Source organism: Panthera onca, chromosome E1 (genome assembly GCF_046562875.1).
Source record: "Panthera onca isolate mPanOnc1 chromosome E1, mPanOnc1 haplotype 2, whole genome shotgun sequence".
NCBI lineage: Eukaryota > Metazoa > Chordata > Mammalia > Carnivora > Felidae > Panthera > Panthera onca.
In genome coordinates, this window is record NC_138352.1 from 11,860,659 (window position 1) to 11,872,904 (window position 12,246).

The window sequence follows — 12,246 nt, forward strand, 5'->3', positions numbered from 1 at the left end:
CGGGTCAGGCCTGCTTTTACCAAGCCTTTGGTTTAGCATCGGACTCTGACGGCGGAGGTGAGAATCCAGCGAGCGTCTGTCCCCTGCTGCCATCCCTCGGCTGTCGCAGAGAGCGTGGCGACGGAGCGGGACGTCCCGGACAACGGTCACTGTGTCACGTCGGGGCCACCAAACCCGCAATACGTGTTTCTCCTCACGCACGTCACTCCCCTTGATTGCCGAGCACAGCCGTGGGGCGCCCCTCGGCGCTCCGGGCAGGGCAGAGGTGTTCTCAGTAAAACGTCCTAACTAGCCGATGAATCTGCAAGTCGGGGCTTTGGGAAGCAGGGCTTCTGGGAAGGGGGTAGGGCGTCCCCGTACGAAAACGGCACCGAGACTGCAAAGCCCCAAACCCGAGGACATCTGAGTCGTGTGCTTAAAAACGGTTAAAGTGGCAAAGTCTGTTGTTTATCTTCTGCCACCGTAAACGCCCCTGTGGACGTGGTTCACAGCCAAACTAGGGGGTCGGGGATCTGCACAACCCAGCTACAGCCCTGAGCCCCCGTGTTCAGTGGTGGAGTGTCTGATGCACGGGAGCAGAGCCCAGGCCACCTGGCAGGTGCCCAGGAGGGACGCTGGGCTGGACCCGGGCCGCGCCCCTTCCGACGGTGGGTGCCCGGGCCGCTGGTGAGGAGTCCGAGGGGTGGGGCAGCCACGCCCTTGCCACGCCCAGTTCCCTGCCAGGAAGGGCCCCACACCGAGGGAAGCCTGCCAGGAGCGGAATGAAAAGTAATCAGGAGAGGGACAGGAAGGAAAGAGAAGGGCTGGGCCGCCTCAGGGCAGGAGCCAGGAAACCCCTGGAAGCAAATAGACATTTTTTAAGTTTCCCAAGAACAGCAGAAGGGGGGACTCTGTAGAATTAGAAGTGCTCTCTTAAAGTCCGCTTTGTTCTGGAAGTTCATGACATCATCTGACATGAAAATAAATATCAGAAAAGTATCAGGGCGCCCGGGTGGCTCAGTCGGTCACGCATCCGACTTTGGCCCGGGTCACGATCTCATGGTTCGTGAGTTCGAGTCCCGCATCTGGTGAGCCCTGCTTCTCTCTCTCCCTCTGTGCCCTCGCTCACTTGCGCCCTCTCAAAAAAAAAAGAAAAGAAAAGAAAGCATCAAAGTCAAGTCCATACAAATCTGAGAATGAGAATAGTCTGCTCCAGAGAAGGAGCGCCCGCCAGAAGGACGTGCCTGCACGATGGACAGACGTGAACTGGGCTTTCTGGTGGAAGGTAATACACGACGTGTTAATAGTTTCGTGTGTACGACATACAGACTCAAAGCTCTGTGCGAGCGCGCTCGCCACCCGTCAGGGTACAACAGCGTCACAGCGTCCTTACGGCAGTCCCCGTGCCGTGCTGCTCACCTCCAGGACTGACTGCGTCACTGGAGGTCTGTGCCTCCTCACCCCCGGCCCCTCTGACAACCGCCGGTTGGTTCTCTGTGTTGAGTCTGGTTTCTGTTTTCTGGGTTTTCTGGGTTTTTTGTGTTTTGTGTTTCTTCCTGAACTAAAAGTCACTAAGAAGACAGACGTGGAAGGAAAGCGTACGTTAGAAAAGTCTGGAAATGCAGCGACGCTTCAAGCATCAGAGATGAATGAAATCACTTCAGGAATGAAAACTGGCTTGGAAGGACACAGACCGAAAAATACAACAGGTCAGGCTTTAAGAGAAGCGAAAAGAGCCGAAGAGGAAGATTGTACGAATGAGAAAGGAAGGACGAAAGTGAAGACGTTTATTTATTTCTTTTAAAATGTTTATTTTTGATGGAGCGAGCACCAGCTGGGGGAGGGGCGGGGATGGGGACGGAGGATCCAAAGCGGCACAGAGCCCGACGCGGGGCTCAGACCCAGGAACCGCGAGATCGTGACCTGAGCCGGAGTTGGACGCTCAACCAAGTGAGCCACCCAGGCGCCCCAAGGAGAAGACATTCAGAAGGGGACGCATCTTGAAGGTGAACGAAGCGGCCGCAGTGTTAAGGGTGACACAAAAAGGCGGGGGGGACGTCAGGCTTTTCAAAGGCTGAGCTTTAGGTGGGAAGAAATGGAATAGTTCGGATTTTCAGGGAAAGAAAGAGGAAGCCGAGGAATTTACATCCGGCAAAACTGCACACAGGTGTCCCTGCAGCAAGGCGGAATCAGGTGGCCACATAGTCTTCCTGCGGAGTCTCGATGGGGCCTCAGATCGCCGGAGCGGTGGGAGAGACCGAGGATGGGGGGCTATAGGGCTCTTAACCTGCCAGCCCGGGGCCAGTGAGGTCGCAGATGGGGAGAGTGTGGTACTTGTCGGCTACAAGCTCTGTGTTGGAGAACTTTTTATTTTATTTTTTTTTAATTTTTATTTTTTGTTTAATTTTTTTTAATGTTTATTTCTGAGACAGAGACAGAGCATGAGTAGGGGAGGGGCAGAGAGAGAGGGAGACACAGAATCTCAAGCAGGCTCCAGGCTCCGATCTGTCAGCACAGAGCCCGACGCGGGGCTCGAACTCACGAACCGGGAGATCGTGACCCGAGCCGAAGTCGGTTGCTCAACTGACCGAGCCACCCAGGTGCCCCTTGGAGAACTTTTTAAAAATGGGGCAGGAGTGACGCCCTGGTGGCTCGGTCAGTTGAGCGTCCGGCTCGTGATCTCAGCTCAGGTCGTGATCTGAGGTGATTGTGGAGCCTACTTAAAAAAAAAAAAAAAGGAGGGGCGCCTGGGTGGCTCAGTCGGTTAAGCGTCCGACTTCGGCTCAGGTCATGATCTCGCGGTTCGTGAGTTCGAGCCCCGCATCGGGCTCTGTGCTGACGGCTCAGAGCCTGGAGCCTGTTGCGGATTCCGTGTCTCCCTCTCTCTCTGACCCTCCCCCGTTCATGCTCTGTCTCTCTCTGTCTCAAAAATAAATAAACGTTAAAAAAAAAATTAAAAAAAAAAAAATGGAGCAAACAGGCACCCCGTACGCAAAACACTCTGCTTCTAGAAGTCCCATCAGCGGCAGCATTGGCGTGGATACTCTGAGAGTCGTGGTCTGTAGGATGCATGCGTCTGTCTGTCTGCCTGGAAACAGTGACCAACAGCCCTGGGAACCCCCAGCCCCCAGGCCGTGGCCTTGAACCGCCGATCCTCAGTGGAAGCCCCGTGAGATGGGTGCAGGGGGCGCCTGGCTGTTCTAGTTCATGGAGTCATCGCTTCGGCTGGTGTGCTTTTCTGTACCTGTGTTTTCTTGTATGATACAAAGGTTTGTGGGCGGTGGTGTTTTTAGTTAGGGCTTTAAAAAGTTTTTTTTTAATGTTTATTCATTTTTGAGACAGTGCGAGTGGGGGAGGGGCAGAGAGAGAGGGAGACACAGGATCCCAAGCGGGCTTCAGGCTCTGAGCTGTCCACACAGGGCCCGACGCAGGGCTCAAACCCATGAACTGTGAGATCATGACCTGAGCCAAAGTCTGGTGCTTAACCGACTGAGCCACCCAGGTGCCCCTAAAAGATTTTTTTAATGTTTTTCAGAGAGAGAGACAGAGTGGAAGAAGGGGAGGGGCAGAGAGAGAGGGAGACCCAGAATCTGAAGCAGATTCCAGGCTCTGAGCTGTGAGCACAGAGCCCGACTTGGGGCTCGAACTCACGGACCTTGAGATCAAGACTTGACCTGAGCTGATGTCACTTAACCGACTGAGCCACCCAGGTGCCCTACTGTTAATGAATTTCTTTACATTTTTAAAAATATTTGTTTATTTTTGAAGGAAAGAGAGAGCACGAGCAGGGGAGGGGCAGAGAGAGGGGAGACACAGAATCCCAGGCAGGCTCTAGGCTCTGAGCTGTCAGCACAGAGCCTGACACAGGGCTCAAACTCACGGACTGTGAGATCACGACCCGAGCTGAAGTCCGGACGCTTAACCGACTGAGCCGCCCAGGCGCCCCAAATGTTTATTTTTGAGAGAGGGAGAAAGACAGCACATGGGCAAATCGAAGAGGGGCAAAGAGAGAAGGAGACACAGGATCTGAAGCAGCTCCAGGCTCTGAGCTGTCAGCATAGAGCCCAGCGCGGGGCTCGAACTCACGGACCTTGAGATCGTGACCTGAGCCGAAGTCGGACACTTAACCGACTGAGCCCCCCAGGCGCCCCATTCAGTTAGGGCTTTAGACAGGTGGTTTGCCTTGAAGGAAGGTAACGCTGGCTCTTTCACTGGGACTCAGGCTTCCTTTCTTTTGTCCGAATCACTGCTGTGACCCGCGGCTCGTGGTCGAGCCTGTGTGGGTGGCCACGCACGCGCACAGGACGGCAGAGCTGAGCAGACCAGCTGGCGGTCAGTGACCGTGAAGCGCCCTGCTGTTTTCTAGGACACGGTCTGAGGCCGGCCCCACAAGAGCCCTGCCGTTGCAGGTGCTGCCCACAACCCATCCCTTCTTCGGATAGAAGCAACTGGACAGTGTCCCGCTCTGACCTCGCCTTTGGGTTTAACAAAGAACTGGGCCACCAGGACCGGTGTTGGCACCCACGGAGCAACTCCTGAGCCCTTGGACCTTCGAATCACTGAGCTTCATGCACCAGCCCGACCTCTCTGTCGTGAGGTCGTGAAGGAGAGAGACCAATCCGCCGCCTGCTGTCCCTGGGCTATTTCTGGGGACCGGCGAGGGGCGAAGGCCCGGCTGCGGAAAGGATGCTCCCAGCTCCCCATCTGCAGAGCGGTCTGGATCCCTGTGGAGTTGAACCCAGTCTGCAGGCGCGTCCTGACCGTCCTGGTGCCACAGCCGGAGTGCAATCCAAGCTGGGGAGCCTTTCCAGCCCGCGGAAGGTGAAGGGAGCCTTGGCTCTGGCCAGGGAATGTCCTCCCCCGATGCCACCTTGTGGCCACATCGGAGACGCACATCCCCCCGCCCCCAGCCGGGACGCCGATGGTCTTTTCTTCCTCAGAGCCATGGGTGGAGTTCTCTAGCAGGAAGGCAGGGCTGGCCCAGGGGGAGCAGGATCGTGATGGTGGCAGGTGCCCCTCCCAGGGCTGGGGTGCAGAGGGCAGACCTTCGCTCACTGCCGTGGTTCACGACCTCCAACGTGCAGCGGGGCCCAGGTGCGCGAGTGTTGTCCAGAGGCGCGGACGGATAAATTCATTTATTCTGCATTGACTCTACCAAGACCTGTCTGAAGCTCCCCGGGGGAATCCACGCTGATCCCTTTTCCTAGAGGCAGTGTCGTTTGTAAAAGGAGCTGAGGGCAGTGAGCCTGGACCGGCAGTGCAGTCAGGCCCACTTGGCCCCACACGGCTCCGGTCTCCTTCCCCACGCCCCACGCTTGCCCAGCCGCCAGGCCTTTGCTCCTGCTGTTCCCTCTGCCCGGGACCTCCACTCCCACTGGGAAGGAGAGGACCCCGCAGGGCTCCGTGCCACGCCGAGACCTTTGTGGATCTCACTTGTTGCCCCATTCTAGAAGCTTCTCTGCGGGCTCGGGGGTGGGACCAGGACCCAGCGCAGTACCGTCCCACGGGAAGCGTTAGTGGGTTATACAGGGAGGCCCCTCCGGGAGAAGGCGGGTCCTCCCAGGGCAGTAGGTGGGACCCCTGTGATTTGGAATGGAGCCAGAGTGCTTCTCGTCCGGGGTCCTCAGGCTTTGGATTTCACGCGCCAGCGCATTTCCAAAGAAATCGTGAGCAGTGACATTGGGGAGTATGTGTGCGCTCCCACACGTGTACACACGCACACGCACACACACACACACGCACACGCACAGTCCTAGCGTGGGATGTTAACTCCCATCATTCGCCAAAGGGCAAAGAGCGGGCACGTAGCGTCAGGAGGATGGACTTCATCTCAGGACAGAGGACGTCGTCCCTGCTGAGCGTGGCCTCGCAAGAAGCCGGTGCCCTACTTCCTGTCCTGCACCAGCCCTGCCTCGTGCCCGGCCCTGGGGGCCTCGGCCCAGGCTGGACACCTGTCAAGGCACTGCCGCTGGTGTGTCCCTGTGTCCGGTGCCGGCCCCCGGGCTCCCACGACCGTTGGGCCGCGGGGGAGAGAGCCCCACACCTGCTTCTCAGCCTCCGGGCCGGCTGACACCTGCCGGGGCCGCAGACAGGGGAGTGGGCGGCTTCCGGCTTGGGACGTTTCCAGGACAACCTCGGGGCCACGGTGGGAGGTGCGCCTGCGTTCAGAACCGCTGCTCTCTGCTGTCCCCTGGACCCGTCACAGACAGACAGGCGGGAAGCCCTCGTGCTTGGAAACCAGAGAGAGGGCAGGTCTGGGTTCTGCGTGGGAAACCGAAGCAGGACGGGTTCTGTTGGCGATTCTGTGACAGGCGCCTATTAGTATTTTCTCCCTACCGGGTGAGTGGATTCTGTGACCGCAGGACCGAGCTAATTAGGGATGGGGTCCCATGACTGAGCAGACGAGCCGCCTGTGGAAGTGCTCAGACCATAGTGCCATTGAGCGCCTCCTGCCACCAAGGCCCAGAGGCAAATTAAACAGGGACCCAAGTCTGTACAGAAGCCAGCATTTCTAGTCACACTGTAAGAATGCAAATTTGGTTTTTTTTTTTTTTGCTGATGACATCACTCTGAGTTATTTTTTTCCAATAGCAAATCCAAATGAATCACTTGAATCAGGTGTCATAGTAAAGAAGGAGAAGACTTGTGCCTTTTTTTTTTTTTTTTTTTTTTTGTATTGAAACGATTACAGATGCCGTCACATGCAGTTGGGAGAAATAACACCGAAAGGAAAAATCTTCTGTAGCCTTTACCCGCTTTCCCCCAGCGGTAACATCTGCAAAACTGTGAGTCACTGTCAGTCACACCCAGGTCATCCAGCTGACGCAAGCCCACCCGTCTTCTCCCACCCCCCCCCCCCCCCCCCGCCCCATGTCCTTGGTGCTCCTTTGTGCGGGTGGGTATTTGTCTCCATACCGTTTTGCCCCGTGTAGGTTCATGTGCCCCCCACCACCGTAGTCCAAGTACAGAACATCTCCTTCCCCGGAGATCCCTGTGTCGCCTTTTTGTTTTCTTTTCAATTTGTATTTTAAACGTGTTTATCTAAATTCAGGTTAGTTAGCATCCAGTACAATAGTGGTTTCGGGAGTAGAACCCAGGGATCCGTCCCTCGTCGCCCACTCCTGGCTGCCCTCACCTCCTGCCGTCCCCACGGTCCCCAACCCTCAGCAACCCCCACCGTCCTCCGCTTCGGAAACGTGGCCATCTCGAAAATGCCACGCGAGGAGGCCGGCGCAGCCTGTAACCTTTCGGAGTTGGCCTTTTCCGCTCGTCACATGGAGACTCCCCCGGGGGTGTGATGCGTGTCGGTGGCCCGTGCCTCGTGGCAGAGGAGCGAGTACCACGTACCCACCCGTGTCTGCAGCCCTTCGCCCACGGACAGGCCCGGGCTTGCCCCCCGTTTTTGTGTGCTGCGAAAACAGCTGGTTTGTGTACCTACAGGCTCTGCGTGAACAGAAGCTTCCGCGTCTCTGGGATAACAGCCCAGGAGTGCACTTACCGGGTCGTACGGTAATTGCTTGCCTGTTACCTTTTTTTTTTTTTTTTAATTCTCGAGATGTGGTGGCGTCTTTTTATTATTTAAATTGCAGCTAACACGTAGTGCAATAATGGTTTCCGGAGTAGAATTCCGTGATTCGTCCCTTACGTACAAACCCAGCGCTCGTCCCAAGTGCCCTCCTTGACTCCCGTTACCCGTCCAGCCCGTCTCCCACCCACGGCCCTCCAGCAACGTTCAGTTTGTTCCCTGTCGTTAACAGTCTCTTGTGGTTTGTTTCCCTCTCTTCCCCGCCCCCCCCGCCCCCTGCCATATGTTCATCTGTTTTTCTTAAATTCCACATACGAGGGAAATCATACGGGATTTGTCTTTCTCTGGTTGACTTATTTTGCTTCGCACAATACATTCTGGTTCCATCCACATCATTGCAAATGGCAGGGTTTCATTCTTTTTGATGGCTGAGTAATTCTCCATCGTGTGTGTGTGTGTGTGCGTGTGTGCGTGCGTGCATGCACACCACGTCATCTGTGTTCCATGCCTGCTCTCACGAGAAGCTGCCGCACTGCCTTCCAGAGAGGCCGCGTCACATTCCATCCCCACCTCTGGTGACAGGGCCAGTCTCCCCACATCCTCACCAGCACTGGGTGTTGCCGCTGTTTTCCATTTTGGCCGTTCCCAAAGATCGGCATCTTTTTGTGGCTTATCTGCCATCTGGGTGGCCTTTGTGGGGAAATGTCCCTTCCTGTTTTCTGCCCGTTTTGTTTTTTGTTTTGTCTTTTTGTTTTTCAATGTTTATTTTTGAGAGAGACGGAGTGTGAGTGGGGAAGGGGCAGAGAGGGAGACAGAGACTCTGAAGCAGGCTCCAGGCTCTGAGCTGTCAGCACAGAGCCCGACGCGGGGCTCGAACCCAGGAACTGTGAGATCGTGACCTGAGCTTAACCGGCTGAGCCCCCCAGGCGCCCCTCCTGGGTCCGTTTCTTGATCCGGCTGCCAGGAAGCAGACCGAAGAGCACTCCTTACGTCTTCAGGACAGCGTCCTTCGGTCCTCCTGGGGTCCAGCTATTTTCCCAGCTACCCATCGGTCCGTTCATTCACGCCCGCCTTTGTTCACGTCCACTGCATGCTGGGCGCTCTAATTAATAAATAAATAAATTAATTAATTAATAATAAATAAATTAATTAATTAATAAATTAATAAAAAAAATAAAAATTAATAAAGCTCTAATTAATAGAGATTTAATTTCTCTATTAAATCTTTTTGTTTGGGACACCTGATCTCAGTTTTCCCGACTGGACCGCGCCCGGCATGCCGTCCGGGACGGTGATGCGCGGCGAGCGACGGTGATGGGACGGGCGTGGGAGGTTGTCGTCTTCAACAGGGTGACCGGGAAATGAAGGCCTCCCTCGAAGGAGGCGAGGGAGCCAGCCTAGCAGATTTCCAGGAGAACAACATTCTAGAAAGAGGGAGGAACTCATGTAGAGGCCACGGGACAGGCCACAGGACCGCATTCGAGCCCCGGCGTCGACGTGGGTGTAGCTGGATGAGTGAGCGAAAGAGGAGGAGTGGGGGGGACCGTGGCAGGGGAAGCTCAGTTCACCAGGCCCCGTGCCCGGCCGAACCTCCCTGCCCCCTGCAGCCAGCAACCCACGTGCCCAGCTCCTGCCAGCGGGCGATGTCGCTTCTGGGGGTCGGTGCCACCAGGTGGCCGCGTGGCTGCTACCCGGGGGAGCTGCCTGACCCCAGGATTTCGCACGAGTGGAATAAATCTGTGCTGCATTATGTCAGGGTTTGCTCGTCACCCCTGCAGAAAGGAGCCCGTGCTGACAGGTACAGGGGTGAGGCCAGAGGTGGGCGGCAGGGCGGCCAGGTCCTGCCAGGCCACCAGCTGGCCGGTTCAACTCTGCCGGCGACAGGGAGCAGCTGGCTTCTGTTTGTCACGTGGCTCGGACTTCTGCTCGTTTGTTCCTCAGTAGAAAATTTTAATCTTTACGACATCAAATTTATTTTCCTTTCCTTAACAGCTTCTGGGCTTTACATCTTAACTCAGAAAGGACTTCCCCGTGTGAAATTCTTCTCCGTTTTCTTCGGGCACTTTCGTGGTTTTATTTTTTCAAGTTTAAACCTCTGATGCATCTGACATTGGGCCAAGAGTGACGTCATGACTTGATTAATTCTGAGTGCTTTTCTAGATTCCGTGGCCGCTGGACCAAGCTCGCTGCCAGCCCTTAAAAACCCTCCTGGGGCCACCTGGCTGGCTCAGTCAGAAGCACACAACTCTTGGTCTGGAGGTTGTGAGTTCGAGCCCCGTGTTGGGTATAGAGGTTACTTAAAAGTAAAATTCTTTAAAAAAAAAACCCTCTTGGGGCGTCTGGGGGGCTCGGTCGGTTAAGGGTCCAGCTTCAGCTCAGGTCATGATCTCACAGCTCGTGAGTTTGAGCCCTGCATCGAGCTCTGTGCTGACAGTTCAGAGCCTGGAGCCTGCTTTGGATTCTGTCTCCCTCTCTCTCTGCTGTCTCTCTCTCTCTCTCTCTCTCTCTCTCTCTCTCTCTCAAAAATAAACATTAAAAAAAATCAAAAAATTAAAAAAAGTCCTCTGGAGAAATCCTTAGGGGCTGTGGCTGGTTGGGGCAGGAAGGAGCAGGTGGGCATCAGCCGGTGCCCGGGGAGGGCAGGGCCGGCTGGCAGCTGCCCGTGGACAACTCGAGCCTCAGAAGCGTTGAAGTCGTGCAGGAGAAATGCCAGTTAGCCCGGGGTCCACCCCGGACACCTTCTGTGACAGCCCGCCCCGGCCGAGAGAGGATGTGAAGAGGGCCCACGTGCCCGCCGACCTCTGCTGCCCCTGCCTGTGCAGGTCGCGTGCAGCCCCCAGGCCCTGCCATCGGCATTCCTGGGTCAGCATTCCGTCAGCAGAAACATGCAGCCTAATAACCAACAGGCGGCCCTCCGAGAACGAGTGATTTATTTTATTGCCTCATTTTTAAACACTTCAACGTGCCTCCCAAGAAGCTGTTTGGTTTGGAAAATCGTAAGAGAAGACCCAAACGGCAAGCGGCAGATGCTTGGCTGCCCTTGCCCGGGACGCCAGCCTGCCCCGCCGGGGATGGGTTTCGGGGCGTCTGGACCTGGTGGACGTTCCTGCACGGGCTCTGATCCCCAGCGCAGGACGGGGCGACGCACGCAGGTTGTCATTAAAATGAAGAAAGGTGGGGCGCCTGGGTGGCTCAGTCGGTTGAACATCAGGCGTCAGCTCAGGTCATGATCTCACCGTTCGTGGGTTCGAGCCCCGCGTCGGGCTCTGTCCCGACAGCTCGGAGCCTGGAGCTGCTTCGGATTCTGTGTCTCCCTCTCTCCCTCTGCCCCTCCCCTGCTCGTGCTCTGTCTTTCTCTCTCAACAATAAACATTAAAAAACAAAGAATATTGGTTTCTCTCCATCTGGAAATACACGGTGGGCCTCCATCAGTTTAAAGGGGCAGCATGGTATTGGGCAGCGAGGCTTCTCCACTTCCCCAGTTGACATCCTGCCCAGTAAGGCATGTCCTGTCTCGTTGTCCCGATGGCCCGATACTGACTCAGAATGGGCAGGGGTTTGTCTCCTCCAGGGTCTCTCAGCCTCAGCACGGTTGACCTTCCGGGCAGGGTAACTACTTGCTGTGAGCTGTATGTGACGAGCACGATTTTAACGAAAGGTGCAGCTGGGATTCACCTAGGGTCCTCTTCTCCCCTGGAGATCACGGGGGTCCTGGGTGCTCGGGCAGCGCAGAAAACTCACGTCCTTGGCTGTGCAGAGAGCCAGGCCCCAACACGGACCCTGTCCCCCCCGATCCTGCACGGAAAACACAGCCTTCCAGTTCGGGAGCCTGGACACTTGGCCGAAATAGCGAAGGGCTCCCCTCCACATGATGCCGGCGTTCGTCCTGGCTGTTGTGTTTCACGTCACAGCGGTGTCGTCATCATCATCGTCACCATCAACAATAAATCCTGCAAACCCCAAGTGCCTGACGTGTTTGTTCTTGTGAAACAGGGGGCCTGCGGCCTGTCCAGTAAATGCCTTCCGGGTAGATCAGAGCGCAGGTTAAAACGTGGGTAAAGCTGTTGAAAGGAACCCCCGGTAGGAATCCCCGCGTGATGCCGGACTTCCCTGATGATTACGTCCTGATTTTTGATGAAATAAACAGAGCACAGCGTGGAATTTTCTGAAAGCACTAACACATTTATTTGGAGGTGGGGATAACTGACCCGTGTGTGACGTGTGTGTGTGTGTGTGTGTGTGTGGTTTGGAAGCGGTCAGACAGACTGAGCTTGTCTGTATTAGAACATCCTGTACATAGATTCATTCATGCATTTGATTTTACCGTCCTAGAGTTAGCGGCTCTGGTACACGATATGCAAATCAGAGGGAAATGGCATGCAAATGAGCAAGCCTCGGTTCTATTTTCAGCCCCGGTTTCCTGCCTCCCTTGGGACGCCATCTGACAGAGCCACGTTCGGGTCTCTTATCTTTGTCCCAGCCCCTCCCAGGGCCCCGGGGTCTGGGCCGCGTCCTGCCTGGCCGTCTGTGGACCAAGACGCAGGCAGCCCCCCTGGATTTGCTTGCCAGGAGCCTGTGAATGCACGGGGGCTCCAGGCCTCAGCGCCACCACTGACTGAATGTCAGACCTCTGAATCCCAGGGGGGTTATTTCCGGGTGAGACGAGCGTCCAGGCATCGAGCCGGGCACATGCATGGGAAGCGTGCTGGAACCGTCGCTGCTGGGAGGACGCAGATGATGGC